The sequence below is a fragment of the Ranitomeya variabilis genome, chromosome 5 (genome assembly GCF_051348905.1).
Source record: "Ranitomeya variabilis isolate aRanVar5 chromosome 5, aRanVar5.hap1, whole genome shotgun sequence".
In the NCBI taxonomy this organism is placed as follows: Eukaryota; Metazoa; Chordata; class Amphibia; order Anura; family Dendrobatidae; genus Ranitomeya; species Ranitomeya variabilis.
In genome coordinates this window covers 63,524,191-63,544,034 of record NC_135236.1, presented here as the reverse complement: position 1 = coordinate 63,544,034, position 19,844 = coordinate 63,524,191, and the positions used below count along the sequence as shown (strand labels likewise).

Genomic DNA, 19,844 nt, shown 5'->3' with positions numbered 1-19,844 from the left:
AGTTTGTTGCAGTCTTTTTTCGAAATACCTTTGTAGAAATGTTCCCCCCGGGGAGGACACGCACCTGCAAGTCCAGGAAATCAACGCATCTGCCATGGGAAAAGGTAAGCCTGATGTTACGATTGTTTTGATTCAACGTGTTCATCATTTGATCTAATTCGTCAATCCCCCCCTCCCACACAAACCAAATGTCGTCAATGTATCTCATCCATTCCTGGATGAGATGACACTGGCGGGCGGGATTACAGATGAAAATTTCTCTCTCCCATGCCCCCAGGAATAGGTTTGCGTAGGAGGGGGCACAACAAGCCCCCATGGCAGTCCCCTGTACCTGCAGGTACGTGTCCCGCCCAAAGAGGAACACGTTGTGGGTAAGTACAAATTTTAATAGTTCCAACAGTAAGGCACATAGGTCTCTGTCAAGATTACTGGACTCAAGAAACCCTGATACAGCCCTGATACCGTCTGCGTGTCGAATTGACGTGTACAGAGATTCTACGTCGGCTGTAACCATAACACTATTGGGCCCCAAAACCAAATTATCCAACCTTCGCAAGGCATCTGTGGTGTCTTTTATGTAAGATGGCAAGTCTTTGACCAAAGGCTTTAAATAAAAATCCAAAACCTGGGTTACAATTTCGCATAAACTACCGTTCCCTGAGACAATTGGTCTCCCTGGAGGATCCAAAGGATCCTTATGTATCTTTGGTAGAAGATACAGGGTTGCCATCCTGGGATTCAACTTTTTAATGACATCTACAAACCTTTTGGGGATAATGCCGGCATCATATGCTCTTTCCAAGATGGATATCAAGTCATCCTGATATGACTGTAACGGATTTGTTTGTATTTTTTTGTAACATTCTTTGTTATCTAAGAGCCTATGAGCTTGCTTCTCATACATTTTATGGGGCCATATCACCAAATTACCGCCCTTATCCGCACTCTTGAAAACTACATCGTCCCATTTTTTTAGGATGTCTAGTGCCTGTCTATCATCCTGGTTGAAGTTGGAAGTTCCAAAACCTCTTTGGGAGAGTTCTTCAATGTCTCTAGAGACTAATTTAGTGAATATGTCCACAGCAGGACAAATATTAAAGGCTGGAAATTTTTTTGTTTTACCAATTAAGTGTTCAGGAAAATTACTCACCGAGTCAGAATTACTCTCCAAAGCCAGAGCCTCCAAATTAGCCAGTGCCTCTTTTTCTTCCATAGTTTCAAAGCCATCATCCCCCTGTTCCTTATAGTGAAGTTTTTTTAAAATCAACTTTCGAGAAAAGAGATGTAAATCTTTTATGGACGTGAATGCATCTGGGGAATACGAAGGACAAAAATTCAAACCTTTTTCAAGAATTTCAGTTTGTTTATCAGATAAAATGTGTGTTGACAAATTGATCACCTTAATTTTGTCATCCCTCTTGTATGTTTTTTTATTGAAAAATTCATGTGTCCTCCCATTTCCTCCCTGTCTTGTCCGTTTGTTCCAGGGGGTCACTTCGGTGTTGGAATTCGATGTGCTGGCATCAGACATTGATGACATTGAACTTGTGGAGTTCTTTCTGGGTCTTTTACCACTGTCATTATTACGTTGGCCCTGCCATCTAAAGATCTTCTGATTCTCATAATCAGATACATCCCTCTGATATTTTTTGGTTTTAATTGTACAGATTTCCTTTTCCCATTTTTCTAAATCGACAGTAACCTCTTTGAAAAATGAATCTAAGTCCTCCTTCTTCATCTCTTTTTTAAAAGCATTCTCCAAATCCATAATCTCCCCTTCAATTTTCTTAATCGAGAGAGCATTGCTTTCTGTAATAATGCTGAGAAACTCTAACGAACACGTGGATGCAGCTGCTATCCACCGATCAACTAGATGTTGCTCACCCAAGTCAAAAGTAGGAAAAATCTGCACCCTCAAACCCCTGGGGACAATTTTCTGCGTTATATAGTTCTCAAGTGTTGTCTTTGTCCACCAAACTTTGGTTTTTTTATGAACCAAATTCTTGTATTGTTTCATCATATCTCTCTCTGTATTTAAAAAAACAGCTATTGGTTGGGAGGCACCAGTCCTAAAAATATCTGATGCTTTCTGACGCCATGAAGACTCTCTGGCCAGGAAATCCATCGTAGAATTACGGGTACACTGTCTGAGACAGAAAACAAATATAGTAATCATACTACCCTGACCCTAAACCCTGAAAGGGAATGGGCCGCACTCCATCAAACTGATACAACATAACAATCCCTTCGCAGGATCAAGAAGTGCCATAAAATGCAATTGAATATGATATGGAAATTTATTTATTTAAATATAAAACATAAATACAAAAAACAAATACAATAAAATTAGGTGCCTCAACCAAAACACCGGAGGCTGGTGGTCAGAGTGGATTGTTCTATAATTTGTTTAACAAAATTGTCTAAATTAAAGGGACACGCATATATGGAATCTGCTGCATGAAATGTTGCAATCTTATCAAGGGAAAATACACAGACCGAGGAACTAACCAAAAATTTGAAAACGGTGCTATGGTTGTAATTAACCTGAATCACCCAACACCCCTCATCAGTCTTTTCTGTGTAAGTTTTAACCTTAAGATGTAAAGAGCATAAAGTCAGATCCTCCCCATATTACCTGATGTGTAGCCCCACACACAATTCCACTGCCACGTGATTGCACAAGCCTCCGGACCCCTACGCACGTTTCGCTGTCGCTTCTTCCTGGGGGTGTGTCTAAGGGCAGGCGTCATGTGATTTTATATAGTCCCGCATCCAATCAAATTGGCTGGGAGGAGTTTTGTCACAAAAACATGAATAGGGAACAAGGCTATAAATGAAGTTTCAAACATTGAATCCGGTATATACTGGCATAATTGCAAGGAGAAATCCCCTTATATGCAGGAAAAACTGATGATTGTGCATGTATACATATCCGGAAATAGGAACGCGTAATAGACCATCTCATAAATGTCATTGCCAACGTGGGGTATTGAGGCAAGGCTGCGTCATAGCCAATCACAATAAGGTGGGCGGAGCGACCTCACACATCCACATAATACAGCCAACTGCCTCAGAGAAAGAAATAGAGGCGGCCGGCAGAATAGCCTATCACAGCCAGGCATTGCACAACCGACCCTTTGTCAATACGCAGCCGCACAGTGTCTGTGAAAAGACCCGCAGAATATAAAATGAAAGTACATCGCTCAAATATTGGCTACATGTACCGGATCATTGTGTAGTAACGCCACAGCACAGCTGGTCAAAGCGGCTAATGAAATATGCCCGCGTTCTGCAATCCGATTCATTACGTCCTGTCGCCACCAATACCAGGTAGCAAAACTATCTCATAGATCAATAAATTTCACATGGGCTTTTATGGGAATAGCCCAATCTGGCAGATGTCTTACAGATATGCCTTTTTCTCAAGAAATATTGTATCCCCATTGCAGCCTGGCCAATCAAGGTCAGATGGGCGAAGTGATATCACTATAACCGGTATGAACCAATACACTTTCATATGAGCGATGTGAGAGTGGACTAGCATACAGGCAAAAAACCACCATCTATGCCCTAATAATAAAAACTGGGTGTCCAAAACATACGGGCACTCCAATTTAAAGTGAAATAGTGCTAATACCCATTCTGCCAAAGATATGTGTTGAAGGTAAAGTGCACTGTGCTGCAACTCAGTGTGATAAGCTGGATAACGTAATAATATATAAACGGGTGCCCAACGATAAAAGGCATTCATATGCCAGAAAAAGTAGTATCAGTGTCAAACTGAGCGAGATCAGTCAGCCATCCCCCTGCGAAACAGGGTGCGACCAGCGAGACATCGCCCCGCGAGGCACAACAACTAGACAGCAATCAATTGAAAAGTGCAGAGTGCAGGGTGAAAATTAGTGATCAAATTGCAGAACGCGGGCATATTTCATTAGCCGCTTTGACCAGCTGTGCTGTGGCGTTACTACACAATGATCCGGTACATGTAGCCAATATTTGAGCGATGTACTTTCATTTTATATTCTGCGGGTCTTTTCACAGACACTGTGCGGCTGCGTATTGACAAAGGGTCGGTTGTGCAATGCCTGGCTGTGATAGGCTATTCTGCCGGCCGCCTCTATTTCTTTCTCTGAGGCAGTTGGCTGTATTATGTGGATGTGTGAGGTCGCTCCGCCCACCTTATTGTGATTGGCTATGACGCAGCCTTGCCTCAATACCCCACGTTGGCAATGACATTTATGAGATGGTCTATTACGCGTTCCTATTTCCGGATATGTATACATGCACAATCATCAGTTTTTCCTGCATATAAGGGGGGGATTTCTCCTTGCAATTATGCCAGTATATACCGGATTCAATGTTTGAAACTTCATTTATAGCCTTGTTCCCTATTCATGTTTTTGTGACAAAACTCCTCCCAGCCAATTTGATTGGATGCGGGACTATATAAAATCACATGACGCCTGCCCTTAGACACACCCCCAGGAAGAAGCGACAGCGAAACGTGCGTAGGGGTCCGGAGGCTTGTGCAATCACGTGGCAGTGGAATTGTGTGTGGGGCTACACATCAGGTAATATGGGGAGGATCTGACTTTATGCTCTTTACATCTTAAGGTTAAAACTTACACAGAAAAGACTGATGAGGGGTGTTGGGTGATTCAGGTTAATTACAACCATAGCACCGTTTTCAAATTTTTGGTTAGTTCCTCGGTCTGTGTATTTTCCCTTGATAAGATTGCAACATTTCATGCAGCAGATTCCATATATGCGTGTCCCTTTAATTTAGACAATTTTGTTAAACAAATTATAGAACAATCCACTCTGACCACCAGCCTCCGGTGTTTTGGTTGAGGCACCTAATTTTATTGTATTTGTTTTTTGTATTTATGTTTTATATTTAAATAAATAAATTTCCATATCATATTCAATTGCATTTTATGGCACTTCTTGATCCTGCGAAGGGATTGTTATGTTGTATCAGTTTGATGGAGTGCGGCCCATTCCCTTTCAGGGTTTAGGGTCAGGGTAGTATGATTACTATATTTGTTTTCTGTCTCAGACAGTGTACCCGTAATTCTACGATGGATTTCCTGGCCAGAGAGTCTTCATGGCGTCAGAAAGCATCAGATATTTTTAGGACTGGTGCCTCCCAACCAATAGCTGTTTTTTTAAATACAGAGAGAGATATGATGAAACAATACAAGAATTTGGTTCATAAAAAAACCAAAGTTTGGTGGACAAAGACAACACTTGAGAACTATATAACGCAGAAAATTGTCCCCAGGGGTTTGAGGGTGCAGATTTTTCCTACTTTTGACTTGGGTGAGCAACATCTAGTTGATCGGTGGATAGCAGCTGCATCCACGTGTTCGTTAGAGTTTCTCAGCATTATTACAGAAAGCAATGCTCTCTCGATTAAGAAAATTGAAGGGGAGATTATGGATTTGGAGAATGCTTTTAAAAAAGAGATGAAGACGGAGGACTTAGATTCATTTTTCAAAGAGGTTACTGTCGATTTAGAAAAATGGGAAAAGGAAATCTGTACAATTAAAACCAAAAAATATCAGAGGGATGTATCTGATTATGAGAATCAGAAGATCTTTAGATGGCAGGGCCAACGTAATAATGACAGTGGTAAAAGACCCAGAAAGAACTCCACAAGTTCAATGTCATCAATGTCTGATGCCAGCACATCGAATTCCAACACCGAAGTGACCCCCTGGAACAAACGGACAAGACAGGGAGGAAATGGGAGGACACATGAATTTTTCAATAAAAAAACATACAAGAGGGATGACAAAATTAAGGTGATCAATTTGTCAACACACATTTTATCTGATAAACAAACTGAAATTCTTGAAAAAGGTTTGAATTTTTGTCCTTCGTATTCCCCAGATGCATTCACGTCCATAAAAGATTTACATCTCTTTTCTCGAAAGTTGATTTTAAAAAAACTTCACTATAAGGAACAGGGGGATGATGGCTTTGAAACTATGGAAGAAAAAGAGGCACTGGCTAATTTGGAGGCTCTGGCTTTGGAGAGTAATTCTGACTCGGTGAGTAATTTTCCTGAACACTTAATTGGTAAAACAAAAAAATTTCCAGCCTTTAATATTTGTCCTGCTGTGGACATATTCACTAAATTAGTCTCTAGAGACATTGAAGAACTCTCCCAAAGAGGTTTTGGAACTTCCAACTTCAACCAGGATGATAGACAGGCACTAGACATCCTAAAAAAATGGGACGATGTAGTTTTCAAGAGTGCGGATAAGGGCGGTAATTTGGTGATATGGCCCCATAAAATGTATGAGAAGCAAGCTCATAGGCTCTTAGATAACAAAGAATGTTACAAAAAAATACAAACAAATCCGTTACAGTCATATCAGGATGACTTGATATCCATCTTGGAAAGAGCATATGATGCCGGCATTATCCCCAAAAGGTTTGTAGATGTCATTAAAAAGTTGAATCCCAGGATGGCAACCCTGTATCTTCTACCAAAGATACATAAGGATCCTTTGGATCCTCCAGGGAGACCAATTGTCTCAGGGAACGGTAGTTTATGCGAAATTGTAACCCAGGTTTTGGATTTTTATTTAAAGCCTTTGGTCAAAGACTTGCCATCTTACATAAAAGACACCACAGATGCCTTGCGAAGGTTGGATAATTTGGTTTTGGGGCCCAATAGTGTTATGGTTACAGCCGACGTAGAATCTCTGTACACGTCAATTCGACACGCAGACGGTATCAGGGCTGTATCAGGGTTTCTTGAGTCCAGTAATCTTGACAGAGACCTATGTGCCTTACTGTTGGAACTATTAAAATTTGTACTTACCCACAACGTGTTCCTCTTTGGGCGGGACACGTACCTGCAGGTACAGGGGACTGCCATGGGGGCTTGTTGTGCCCCCTCCTACGCAAACCTATTCCTGGGGGCATGGGAGAGAGAAATTTTCATCTGTAATCCCGCCCGCCAGTGTCATCTCATCCAGGAATGGATGAGATACATTGACGACATTTGGTTTGTGTGGGAGGGGGGGATTGACGAATTAGATCAAATGATGAACACGTTGAATCAAAACAATCGTAACATCAGGCTTACCTTTTCCCATGGCAGATGCGTTGATTTCCTGGACTTGCAGGTGCGTGTCCTCCCCGGGGGGAACATTTCTACAAAGGTATTTCGAAAAAAGACTGCAACAAACTCTGTTCTTCATGCAGAATCTGCACATCCTAAGACAACAATCAATGGAATTCCTGTGGGACAGTTTCTTAGGGTCAGGCGCATATGCACTGACAACCATGACTTTGAAATTCAATCAAAAGAACTGGCTGGGAGATTTTTTGAACGAGGGTATAACCCGAAAATCATACAGAGAAGCTATTCACGGGCAAAAAATACATCAAGAGACAGATTGCTATATGATAATGTCACTAAAAAAGAGAGTACCAAGGATGATAATAAGAATGAAGTGAGATTCATAACTGGGTTTCATAACAAATGGTTTCAACTAAAACGGATTATGAGGAAGCATTGGTCAGTTTTATTTGCCGATCCCATTCTGGGAAAAATTCTATCGCCAACTCCGTCCATTGTAGCAAAGAGGTCGAGAAACCTTCGGGATATTTTGATGCACAGCCATTACGAGCCCAACAAGACAGCTAATACTCTACATCAAGAAATGGCTGTTTTTTTCCCATGTGGAAGATGCAAGGGGTGTGCTAATTTTGTTAAAACCAAGTCTTTTCTGAATTTTGATGGGTCTAAGAAATTCGAAATCAGAAGATTCATCACATGTACATCTAAGGGAGTTATCTACCACGCCAGCTGTCCCTGTGGTAAGGTATATATTGGCCTTACCACAAGAGAATTGAAGGTCAGGATACGAGAACATCACCTGGACATTGAGAAGGCGAAGGGAATTGATGATGTCTCAAGCCTCAAGACCATCCCAAGACACTACAAAGAGTTTCACAATTGTGATCCCTATCTGTTGAAGGTAAAAGGGATTGATATAGTCTCATTGGGGCCTAGGGGAGGGGACTTGGGTAGAACTCTCGCCCAGGTGGAGAGTCGGTGGATTTACCGCTTAGGCACCCTGGCTCCGCAGGGCCTTAATGAAAATTTTGGTTTTAGTGCGTTTTTATAGCAACCTTGTAGTTTGTATATCTTTCTTTGCGTATCCATAGTAACCATGTAATATGTGTATCTCTCTTTGTTTTTAACCTTGTCTGTGGTAGGTCAGTCTCTTTTGTCCTTGTTTTTATTCCTTTAGTCATGTTTGTTTTGTCACCTTTAGGAATTCATGAGGGAACCACATGGGATGAACCGGTGTATTTGGCCATTCGAATGGACTATCTGAATTGGACATCAGTGAACGGAAGCCGTTCGAAGATGGCAGCACCAAACAGGGAGAATGATATACTGAAGACAAAGGCCATCACAATGACTTTACTTGTGTCATTTATATTTTATTGCCCTATTGGTTTTGCATTGATATATTCTTATTATCAATGCCATTTGTTGGGTGGTTTTCATTATCAAATATGCATGTTTATTGTTAACAATTTTAGATTGTTGTTTTGTGTGCCCGAATACATTGGACTTTTGTATGGTTGACATCAATACTGGCTATAGGTATTATTTCGATCACTATTCTTCCACTTTGCACTTAGCACTATTCAATTGATTATTGTCTAGTCGTTGTGTCTCGCGGAGTGATGTCCCGTCTGTCGTAACCTGTCCTGCAGGGGGGGACGGCAGACTGGTCTCGCTTTCCAGCTTGACACTGACACTATTTTCTTTGTTGTCATATGAATGCCTTTCATGGTTGGGCATCCTCTTTCTATATATTGTTCACCGTATTTGGCTTGTCGCCTCTGATTCGCAGCACTGTGCACTTTACCTTCATTACATATCCCTGGTAGAATGGATATTAGCACCAGTTCATTGGAATGCCCCTATTTAAATATGTATTTTTATTGCCAACAATTTTTAGATTGGTAGTTTGTGTGCCCGAACATATTGGGCTTTTGTATGGCTGACATCAATATTGGTTATAGGTATTATTTTGATCACTAATTTTCACCCTGCACTCTGCACTTTTCAATTGATTGCTGTCTAGTTGTTGTGCCTCGCGGGGCGATGTCTCGCTGGTCGCACCCTGTTTCGCAGGGGGATGGCTGACTGATCTCGCTCAGTTTGACACTGATACTACTTTTTCTGGCATATGAATGCCTTTTATCGTTGGGCACCCGTTTATATATTATTACGTTATCCAGCTTATCACACTGAGTTGCAGCACAGTGCACTTTACCTTCAACACATATCTTTGGCAGAATGGGTATTAGCACTATTTCACTTTAAATTGGAGTGCCCGTATGTTTTGGACACCCAGTTTTTATTATTAGGGCATAGATGGTGGTTTTTTGCCTGTATGCTAGTCCACTCTCACATCGCTCATATGAAAGTGTATTGGTTCATACCGGTTATAGTGATATCACTTCGCCCATCTGACCTTGATTGGCCAGGCTGCAATGGGGATACAATATTTCTTGAGAAAAAGGCATATCTGTAAGACATCTGCCAGATTGGGCTATTCCCATAAAAGCCCATGTGAAATTTATTGATCTATGAGATAGTTTTGCTACCTGGTATTGGTGGCGACAGGACGTAATGAATCGGATTGCAGAACGCGGGCATATTTCATTAGCCGCTTTGACCAGCTGTGCTGTGGCGTTACTACACAATGATCCGGTACATGTAGCCAATATTTGAGCGATGTACTTTCATTTTATATTCTGCGGGTCTTTTCACAGACACTGTGCGGCTGCGTATTGACAAAGGGTCGGTTGTGCAATGCCTGGCTGTGATAGGCTATTCTGCCGGCCGCCTCTATTTCTTTCTCTGAGGCAGTTGGCTGTATTATGTGGATGTGTGAGGTCGCTCCGCCCACCTTATTGTGATTGGCTATGACGCAGCCTTGCCTCAATACCCCACGTTGGCAATGACATTTATGAGATGGTCTATTACGCGTTCCTATTTCCGGATATGTATACATGCACAATCATCAGTTTTTCCTGCATATAAGGGGGGGATTTCTCCTTGCAATTATGCCAGTATATACCGGATTCAATGTTTGAAACTTCATTTATAGCCTTGTTCCCTATTCATGTTTTTGTGACAAAACTCCTCCCAGCCAATTTGATTGGATGCGGGACTATATAAAATCACATGACGCCTGCCCTTAGACACACCCCCAGGAAGAAGCGACAGCGAAACGTGCGTAGGGGTCCGGAGGCTTGTGCAATCACGTGGCAGTGGAATTGTGTGTGGGGCTACACATCAGGTAATATGGGGAGGATCTGACTTTATGCTCTTTACATCTTAAGGTTAAAACTTACACAGAAAAGACTGATGAGGGGTGTTGGGTGATTCAGGTTAATTACAACCATAGCACCGTTTTCAAATTTTTGGTTAGTTCCTCGGTCTGTGTATTTTCCCTTGATAAGATTGCAACATTTCATGCAGCAGATTCCATATATGCGTGTCCCTTTAATTTAGACAATTTTGTTAAACAAATTATAGAACAATCCACTCTGACCACCAGCCTCCGGTGTTTTGGTTGAGGCACCTAATTTTATTGTATTTGTTTTTTGTATTTATGTTTTATATTTAAATAAATAAATTTCCATATCATATTCAATTGCATTTTATGGCACTTCTTGATCCTGCGAAGGGATTGTTATGTTGTATCAGTTTGATGGAGTGCGGCCCATTCCCTTTCAGGGTTTAGGGTCAGGGTAGTATGATTACTGCTCCTAATAGCCAGATTCCTACTCCACACTGATGAGGGACAAACACCCTGAAACAGCTGTCTGTGGATCTGTGGATGGATACCATGCTTGGCATAGGTGGTTTTCCTGTATTGGATGTTTTCCTTTATTGGATGCTGCCCTTCCCATGGTTGTTCCTTCCCGGGGAAAGGCCTGGCTATTCACTGCTTGCATTGAGAAACACGTGATGGTGTCTCCGCAGCTATCCTACATGCATGTCCGGGGGAGGAGGCAGCAGCAGCAGGGGCCAGGAGATCGCTGCATACCTGCCTGTGCTGGACGAGTGCTGTGCAGGAGGACCTGTGTGATGTCAGAAGTGGTTGGGCTGGAGCATCACATGGCAGCTGAGAGCTCTCCCTCTTCTGACATCATCATAGGTCCTTCAGACTCCCACCTAGAATCTGCAGCTTCCGTGCACTGTGGAAAGGCTACAAGAGAGAGGCCTCTGTGTGTGCAGCCATGGGATGCTCCAGCTTTTACCTCACCACAGGCTGGCTCCCACAATTAAGAGGTTAGTCTTTACAAAACACAATAAAGCAGTCTGCCACTCCTTTGGTGAACTATAACTCCCAGCATGTCATAGGATCTGCAGGACATGCTGGGAGTTATATTTCTCCCATGGGATTTTAACGCAGCACTCCAGTGTTATTTTGCAGTGCTGGAGTGGTGCTTTCACTATAAGCCCTGTGCCCCATTCTTATACTCACCCTCCAGTGTCTTCATATAGTACTTTACAGACACCACACTGGTCCCGCAGCTTCCAACATAATAACGTACTATTATATATAATAACACCACATATAATAGTATGTTATTTATGTTATTAAATATTTTACCACATTTTTTTTGCTTCAAATATTTTTTTCCCTATTTTCCACCTCTAAAACCTGGGTGCGCCTTATAGTCCGGTGCGTCCTATAGTCCGAAAAATACGGTAAATGACAAATCGCGCTTTATTTTTTGCAGTCGCCATTACACTTTTTATGATGGCGATTGCAACCTGGATGTCTGTAAAAACTGACCCGAATAATGTTCCTTGAGGTCTCGGCTACCACTGACAGCTGAGACTCAGGAGAAAATCCAACTCTGGGGGTAGCTATACACTTTTTCCACAGCGCCGTTAATTAACATCACAGTGGTTTAAGTACCTTAACTACCGCCATTAAAAGGCGTATCGGCAGTCGTTAAGGGGTTAAACCTCATTTGCTGTAACACTGCCTCTGAGCAAAGTTGAAAGAGTTCAGGCAACCAAGAAATCCAAGATTCCCAGGACGAGCTTCTTGAAACCATGTTGAGTTCCAAATGACAACTGAACCTCTCTTGCTGAATCAAGACATCCTGAGTGACAACAGTCTAAGGCCGGCGTCACACTCAGCGTATGAAAATACGGTCCGTATTTTACGGCCGTAATATGCCACAAAATTCCCAAAACGGTGATCCCTATGTAATCCGTAGGCAAGGTGTGGTCGCGTATTTTGCGCATGTAATGTTGCGTATGTAGTCCGTATGACAACCGTAATGCGTTTTTTTCACGCAACCTGACAAAATGGACATTTAACGGTTTTTCAGGGTGAAATTGATTAAAATCACCATCATCAACCCTATTTAAGGCCTCTACAACAGGTGGCACCCTCCCATATGGCCATTTTGTGGTTCTGCATCTGTTGGTGTGTTGTGGTAACGTTTGCACCATGTCTGACCTCCTGCAGTTCACCCCAACACAGAGGGTTTTGTTTAACTGGCTCTTGTCGTGTCGGTTTGGCCACCCATATCCAGTTATTGTAGATCCGCGAACGAGGAGAAGAAGAATGTGGGTGCATCCTCTTCTGACTAAATGCCTCACTAAAGGCCATTTTCAGAGGCTCTATAAAGCTCTGCGGGCACATCCTGACAAATTCTATCTGTACTGTCTCATGACCATCAGAACATTTGATAGATTGTTGGAGATATTACGTCCAGGTCTCACCTATCAGGACACAAGGATGCGCAAAGCCATATCCGCAGAGCAGAGGCTTCTCCTTACCTTACGGTATGTATTCAGCATCCTCACATACTGTATGTTTATGATCTTTTTTTGTTATGTGTTGGCTTCTAGCAGGTATTATCAGGTATATGTGTACATTAGGTCACAAGCAGATTGTAACAAATGTTTAAAATGTTCTAGTGAAGTACCCTAAGTAAATTTGAAATTTTACAGCGTTAATCATGTTTTACAGGAAACAAGCTAAATTTGTTATTACTCATGTTTTGTCTGAACTGTTTTAACATAGCTAATATTTTTTTTTATATATTTCAGCTTCCTTACAACTGGATTGTCGTATGCGGGACTTCATCTGGAGTTTTTGATTGGCGGCTCAACAATTTCGGGCATTGTGCGGTCAACCTGTAGGCTAATATGGGATAAACTGAAGGACCTTGTGATGCCTGAGCCAAAGCAGGCTGATTGGCTCAAAATATCCCGTGGTTACCAGGAAAATTGTGACTTCCCTAACTGCATTGGAGCCGTGGATGGGAAACATATCAGGGTACGTAAGCCGCCGAACTCTGGCTCCCAATTCTACAACTATAAGCAATTTTTCTCTGTAGTTCTGTTAGGCTAGGTTCAGATTGCGTTAGTGCAATCCGTTTAGCGCGAGCGCTAGCGGATTGCGCTAACGCAATGTCTTTTTCGGGGCCGCGTTCAGGGGTCGCGTTAACGTCCCCGCTCTCGCAGATCCCCGATCAGCGAGAGCGGGGAACGGACCTCTGGCGCGCCGCGGACGCTGCAAGCAGCGTCCGAGGCGCGCTACAAAAGACCGGCACATCGCTAGCGCGTGCCGAAAATGACACGCGCTAGCAATGCGCTCTAACATTGCCGGCAATGGGAGCGCTAACGGACGCGGTGCACGGCGTTAATTTCGCCGTGCAACGCTGTCCGTTAGCGCTATCCCATTAACGCAATGGGAACCTAGCCTTAGCTGTAGTTGACAGTAAAAACAGGTTTATAATTGTAGACAATGGGGCCTATGGGCGAACTAGAGACTGTAGGGTCTTCAATTCGTCCATTATGGGTCGGCGGCTACGTGACAACCAGTTAGATCTCCCACCACCACAACAACTCCCAGGCTCCACTGCAGAAGCAGTGCCTTTTGTTTTTGTTGGAGATGAGGCATTCCAACTGACCAGACACGTCATGAGGCCTTATCCCCGCCGCAACCTCGACCACCGGCGGAGGATATTTAATTTGTGGCTTTCTAGGGTGCGTAGACTGGTGGAGTGCGCCTTTGGTATTCTGGTGGCCAAATGGCGTGTTCTCCAGTCTGCCATTCAGCTCAGTGAAATTTCTGTGAATGAAGTAATAATAATAATTTTTATTTATATAGCGCCAACATAATCCGCAGCGCTTTACAAATTATAGAGGGGACTTGTACAGACAATAGACATTACAGCATAACAGAAATCACAGTTCAAAATAGATACCAGGAGGAATGAGGGCCCTGCTCGCAAGCTTACAAACTATGAGGAGAAAGGGGAGACACGAGAGGTGGATGGTAACAATTGCTTTAATTATTTGGACCAGCCATAGTGTAAGGCTCGGGTGTTCATGTAAAGCTGCATGAACCAGTTAACTGCCTAAGTGTGTAACAGTACAAACACAGAGGGCTATTAACTGCATAAAGTGTATGAGAACATGATGCGAGGAACCTGATTATGTTTTTTTTTTTTTTTTTTTTTTTTTAATAGGCCTCACAGGGATAGTTAGGTTAATGCGTTGAGGCGGCAGGCCAATCTGAACAAATGAGTTTTTAGGGCACGCTTAAAACTGTGAGGATTGGGGATTAATTGTAAAGCCTGTGTAATTTTGCACAATTACACCAACATACATGATTGATCCTCAGATGATATTGGTGAAGACATGTTGAGCAATGTGATTAGGCGTACACCACATGGCCCTCCTCCGCACCGTCCCCTTTCTGGAATAAAAGTTAGGGATGTTTTTACCAATTATTTTGTCTCTCCTCAGGGTGCTACTCCCTGGCAAGATTATGCTGTGTCTCAGTTGTGATGTTACTTTTTTATGAATATATTTTCAAAATATATTTTTTTCTGACATTGAACCAGTACTGTGTGTGTTGTATTTAATTAATTTTATGATGATTATGACAAGACCATATGTGTGTGATGTTAAAATGATTAGTCCAACAACATCAATTGGGTATTTAACATATTTTTTAGTAACTGACAAAGAGTTTTTGGGCAAATTTTCCACCTTATTGGTGGTTTTGTTTTGGATAAACAACATAAAATAACAAATTGTGCATACACTCCAAAGCACAAAACACATGGTTTGGAGGACCATATATTCATAATAAATAATAAATTACAGATCTCTGTAAGTTGGCGGGGGAGATGGCGGCAGCTCAGGGTCCTGTTCAGGGGGTCTTTGTTGGGCCAATTGTCCTTCACCCTGTGAGGATGATGTTGCTTGTGGAGGCAAAAACAGGCCTTGTCCATATTGGGCAGTTGGTTGTTGGGCATAATTAAATTGTCTCTGCCCCTCCTGCTGACGGAGATATTGCGTGTAGTCATACCCCACCCCAAAATGGCCATGTTGTCCAAACCCAGGTTGGGACCAGCCTACATCACTGGGTCTGGAAAAGTGGCCATATTGGGAATGGGGGTTGTAGGCTGCCATTTGGTGCAGTGCTGGCCTTTGCAGATTTTGGTGTGGGAGGGGTTGAGGTGTAGGCATATGTGGAGTAGCTGCTTCAAATCCTGATTGATCCTGCTCCTGTTGAGGAAATTGAAGGCGTAAGAGGTTATTTTGGGAAAGCTGCCTTCTCTTCAGAAATGCAAAAACCTCATAGGGGTTATTTGGAGGGGTGCTTAGATCAATCAGGGTTTGAATGCACCCTCTCACACGTAGCCTCACCTCCCGGAGAAGGGGATGAAGATAACGGGCAAGGCTGCGCACAAATGCCTCCTCTCCATCATCCGTGGCTGCCCTGGCCAAATAATTGAGGACGCCAGCGTCCACATCCCTCCTTGTAGCTTGCACCTCTCTTCTTCGGTGCACTCTCTGTGAAGGCACAACTGGCTGTGGGTAGGACACCTGTGGGACACTAGGGCTGCTGCTCTGTGGTTGGTCCTCTGGGATTCCCGGATCCTGTGGTGCTGGTGATGGTGGTGGTGCAGCATCTTCAACACTGGCTGCTCTGCCTTGGGATGCCGAAGCTGATGTTCCCGGAATGATGGAGGCAGAAGCTTGCGAAGATGGGCCTGCCACATCTTCTTCCACACCAACAGGATCTATGAGAGGTTCGGACTCAGACCCCGTCTCCCTCTCTGTGAGGTTTGACTGTGTTCTGTTAGTAAACAATAAAGAAATGTTATTATAAATAAGCTTTGATTAATTAGATAACATTATTTTAGGACACATTTGTGACCTCATGTCCAAAAAATTAGCTACACACAACCTCAGATCCTCCCAAAATCTCATTCTCTACTCCCCAGAAATATCCTCTTCCCACAATGGTATACAAGATTTATCTAGTGCATCACCCCTACGGTGGAAAACAATAACACAACACATCATGCTGTCGCCTACCATTGAAAGCTACACAAAGAGCCTGCAGTCCCACCTCTTACAACAATCAGATAACCTGCATTAACCACAGATTGACCAAACCACTGCATGAACAGCTCTCCCCTCGCCTAATGTATGTTAACCCATCCCTTGTTGGAGCTTGTGAGGCTTTGCGGCCAGGGTCCTCTCTCTTCCATGACAATTTTTTAGGTTTTGTCAAAAAAAAAATTGTTTTGTAAATAGCTTGAGCCCTACTTACATCTAATGCGCCATAGAATAACCTGAAAAAATGATATTAATAATAATAATTATAAAAATAAATGTCTAGTGTCGTTAGGACTTACTGCCTTAGATCCATAGTTGCATCCAAAAAGGAAAGCCGATCATAATAAATATATTTCCTTTTCTTTGGTGGTGCTGCTGAGCCACTTCGCGCACGCTGCTGACGTTTCCGCCGGTACTGGTCCCTAATGCTGCGCCATCTTGTAGTAACATCAGCCACTGCAATGACATGGTACCAAATATTGTTTTAACTCATTCTGCACATTGCTTAATACAGTTGGCATTGATTGATCATTATTATTATAATTATTTATTTAGATTGCACCATTATTTACATGGTGCTGTACATGATAAAGGGTTTACATACAGGGTTATAGATATCCTTTACAGTAAACAAGTTTACAGTGACAGACTGATACAGAGGGGAGAGGACCCTCTCCTTGCAGACTTACATTCAATACTATTTGAACGAGGATAATAAAAAGCCTTCTTAAATGATTTACATAAAGTTAGAATTCCTGTTTGTCAAAAGATAAGGACATGGTCCACATCCCTCTGTACGAGTTTTGTGTTTTGAAAAATAGTACACAACGCAACATCAATATTAGCTATGTGCGGAAACACTTGATCATGTTAATCATCTTGTTTTTTTGCATAAAATTAGCCAAAATATCATACTAAAATTTGACAAAAAAACCTGTCATCATGTAGGACAAGCATTTTAGAAGGTTACATAATGTGAATACATGAGGGTACTTACAAAGTTGGGTCTGCTCCGCACGTGGCCGTTGTGCATAATCTGGGAATAAGATCCCACATATGGTCCTCCAAGCTGCCTCTTTCCTGGCCCGGTTTGAATAATTAGGACCCCGCTGGTCCCAGATTACTGGCCTTTCTTGGACCAGGATGAGGAGCATATCCACGTTGATAATGCTGGCCATGCTGCTTGGAACTCCGTGGAGGCGAGCGCCAGACTTCCGGGATGTCTGTGGGGCTTTTTCAGCTAATTAGCATGTCTGAGCTTCCTGATTGTGGGTTTGGCACAATTCATTGCACATGGCGATGTCTGGAGACGTCTGGAGATGTCTGGCGTATTTCTCGCAAGTCACACTGCTGGTCCGTGTGTAATCCATATTTTTCTCGCCCCCATAGACTTTCATTGGCGATTTTTTTTGCTCAATATTGTGACAAAAGCAGCATGCTGCGATTTTCTACGGACATAGAAGACCGTATAATACGGATCCATAAAATACACCAGATAGGAGCTAGTCCATAGAGAATCATTGTACCGTATGCAATCCGTATTTTCTGCACCTCTCATACGTCCGTAAAACTCGCTAGTGTGACGCCGGCCTAAGAGGTCAGAAAAGATGTAATTTTTCACAATTGCGACCAGACCAGCTTGATCTCACTTTCTCCTTTAGGCAAAAACTACCAATAAATTGCTGTGGGAAACAAGGATTCTTTGCTACACTGGGAAGAGATAAGACTCTGTCATTAGCATACCATGGATGAAGACTCCTGAGACACCAACAAAAATTGCCAATGTTGACTATATTTTAAGTCATAATGGCAGAGTATTGGGAAAAGTTTTCAATTAGCAGTAATCATGCCTCAGTTATACCTCTTGGGCTATGATATTGCCACTGTACAAAGATGAAGGAACTCAAGCGAAAAAGGAATATCTGCATCCAAGGAAGAGCCACTTTAAGCCAAGGTGAGTTCCACATAAATATTAGCTCTCCCGCACTGCTTCAAAGTGCCGACAATCTAAAAGATCAGGGAAGACATAATGTTTGCCCATCACAGACAGACCAGCTCACGCTCCCCTTCTGCTACAGGCATAAACCATCAATACATTTCTGTGGGAAGCACAGATTCCCTTCCACGCTGGGAGGAGCTTAGACACTGTCATTTGCATATCATGGATGAAGTCTCTTAAGAGAACAACAAAAATTGCCAATGCTGACTATATTTCAAGTCATAATGGCAAAACAGTAGAAAGAGTTTTAAATTAGCAATAATCACGCCTCGGATATACCTCATGGGCTACAATACTGCCACTGCGCAAAGTAGAAAGAAGTTGGGCGACTAGGAATTCCAGCTTCCAAGGAAGAGCTTATTTAAGTCATGGTGAGATCAATTTGACCACTGGCCCTCCCGCACTGTTTCAAGGTGTCGACAGTGTAAGGGCTCAGGGAAGACATCATTTTTGCCCATTACAGCCAGACCAACTCACTTTCTCCTTCTGCTCCAGGCATAAACCATCAATACATTGCTGTGGGAAGCGAGGATTCTCCTCCACACTGGGAGGAGCTAAGACTCTGTCATTTGCATACCATGGATGAAGCCTCCTGAGAGACCAGCAAAAATTGCCAATGCTGACTATATTTCAAGTCATCATGGCGAGGTATTGGGAAAAGTTTTCAATTAGCAATAATCACGCCTCGGTTAGACCTCATGGGCTACCATATTGCCACTGCGCAAAGTTGAAGGAAGTCGGGCGACTAGGAATTCCCGCTTCCAAGGAAGAGCTTATTTAAGTCATGGTGAGATCCATTTGACCACTGCCCCTCCCGCACAGCTTCAAGGTGTCGACAGTGTAAGGGCTCAGGGAAGACATCATTTTTGCCCATTACAGCCAGACCAGCTCACTTTCTCCTTCTGCTCCAGGCATAAACCATCAATACATTGCTGTGGGAAGCGAGGATTCTCCTCCACACTGGGAGGAGCTAAGACTCTGTCATTTGCATACCATGGATGAAGCCTCCTGAGAGACCAGCAAAAATTGCCAATGCTGACTATATTTCAAGTCATCATGGCGGGGCATTGAGAAAAGTTTTCAATTAGCAATAATCACGCCTCGGTTAGACCTCATGGGCTACGATATTGCCACTGCGCAAAGTTGAAGGAAGTTGGGCGACTAGGAATTCCCGCTTCCAAGGAAGAGCTTATTTAAGTCATGGTGAGATCCATTTGACCACTGGCCCTCCCGCACTGCTTCAAGGTGTCGACAGTGTAAGGGCTCAGGGAAGACATCTTTTTGGCCCATTACAGCCAGACCAGCTCACTTTTTCCTTCTGCTCCAGGCATAAACCATCAATACATTGCTGTGGGAAGCGAGGATACTCCTCCACACTGGCAGGAGCTAAGACTC

The 19,844-nt window shown here is 42.9% G+C and overlaps 4 non-coding genes across 4 annotated transcripts; all 4 read right to left on the bottom strand.

Moving 5' to 3' along the window:
* Positions 1-18,204: 18,204 nt before the first annotated feature.
* LOC143777249 (U4 spliceosomal RNA) lies at positions 18,205-18,345 on the bottom strand. Its single transcript, XR_013216047.1, has one exon. It is a non-coding gene; the product is annotated as a U4 spliceosomal RNA (small nuclear RNA).
* Positions 18,346-18,621: 276 nt separating this feature from the next.
* LOC143777248 (U4 spliceosomal RNA) lies at positions 18,622-18,762 on the bottom strand. Its single transcript, XR_013216046.1, has one exon. It is a non-coding gene; the product is annotated as a U4 spliceosomal RNA (small nuclear RNA).
* Positions 18,763-19,037: 275 nt separating this feature from the next.
* On the bottom strand, positions 19,038-19,178 carry LOC143777773 (U4 spliceosomal RNA). Its single transcript, XR_013216472.1, has one exon. It is a non-coding gene; the product is annotated as a U4 spliceosomal RNA (small nuclear RNA).
* Positions 19,179-19,453: 275 nt separating this feature from the next.
* LOC143777649 (U4 spliceosomal RNA) lies at positions 19,454-19,594 on the bottom strand. Its single transcript, XR_013216364.1, has one exon. It is a non-coding gene; the product is annotated as a U4 spliceosomal RNA (small nuclear RNA).
* Positions 19,595-19,844: the final 250 nt, after the last annotated feature.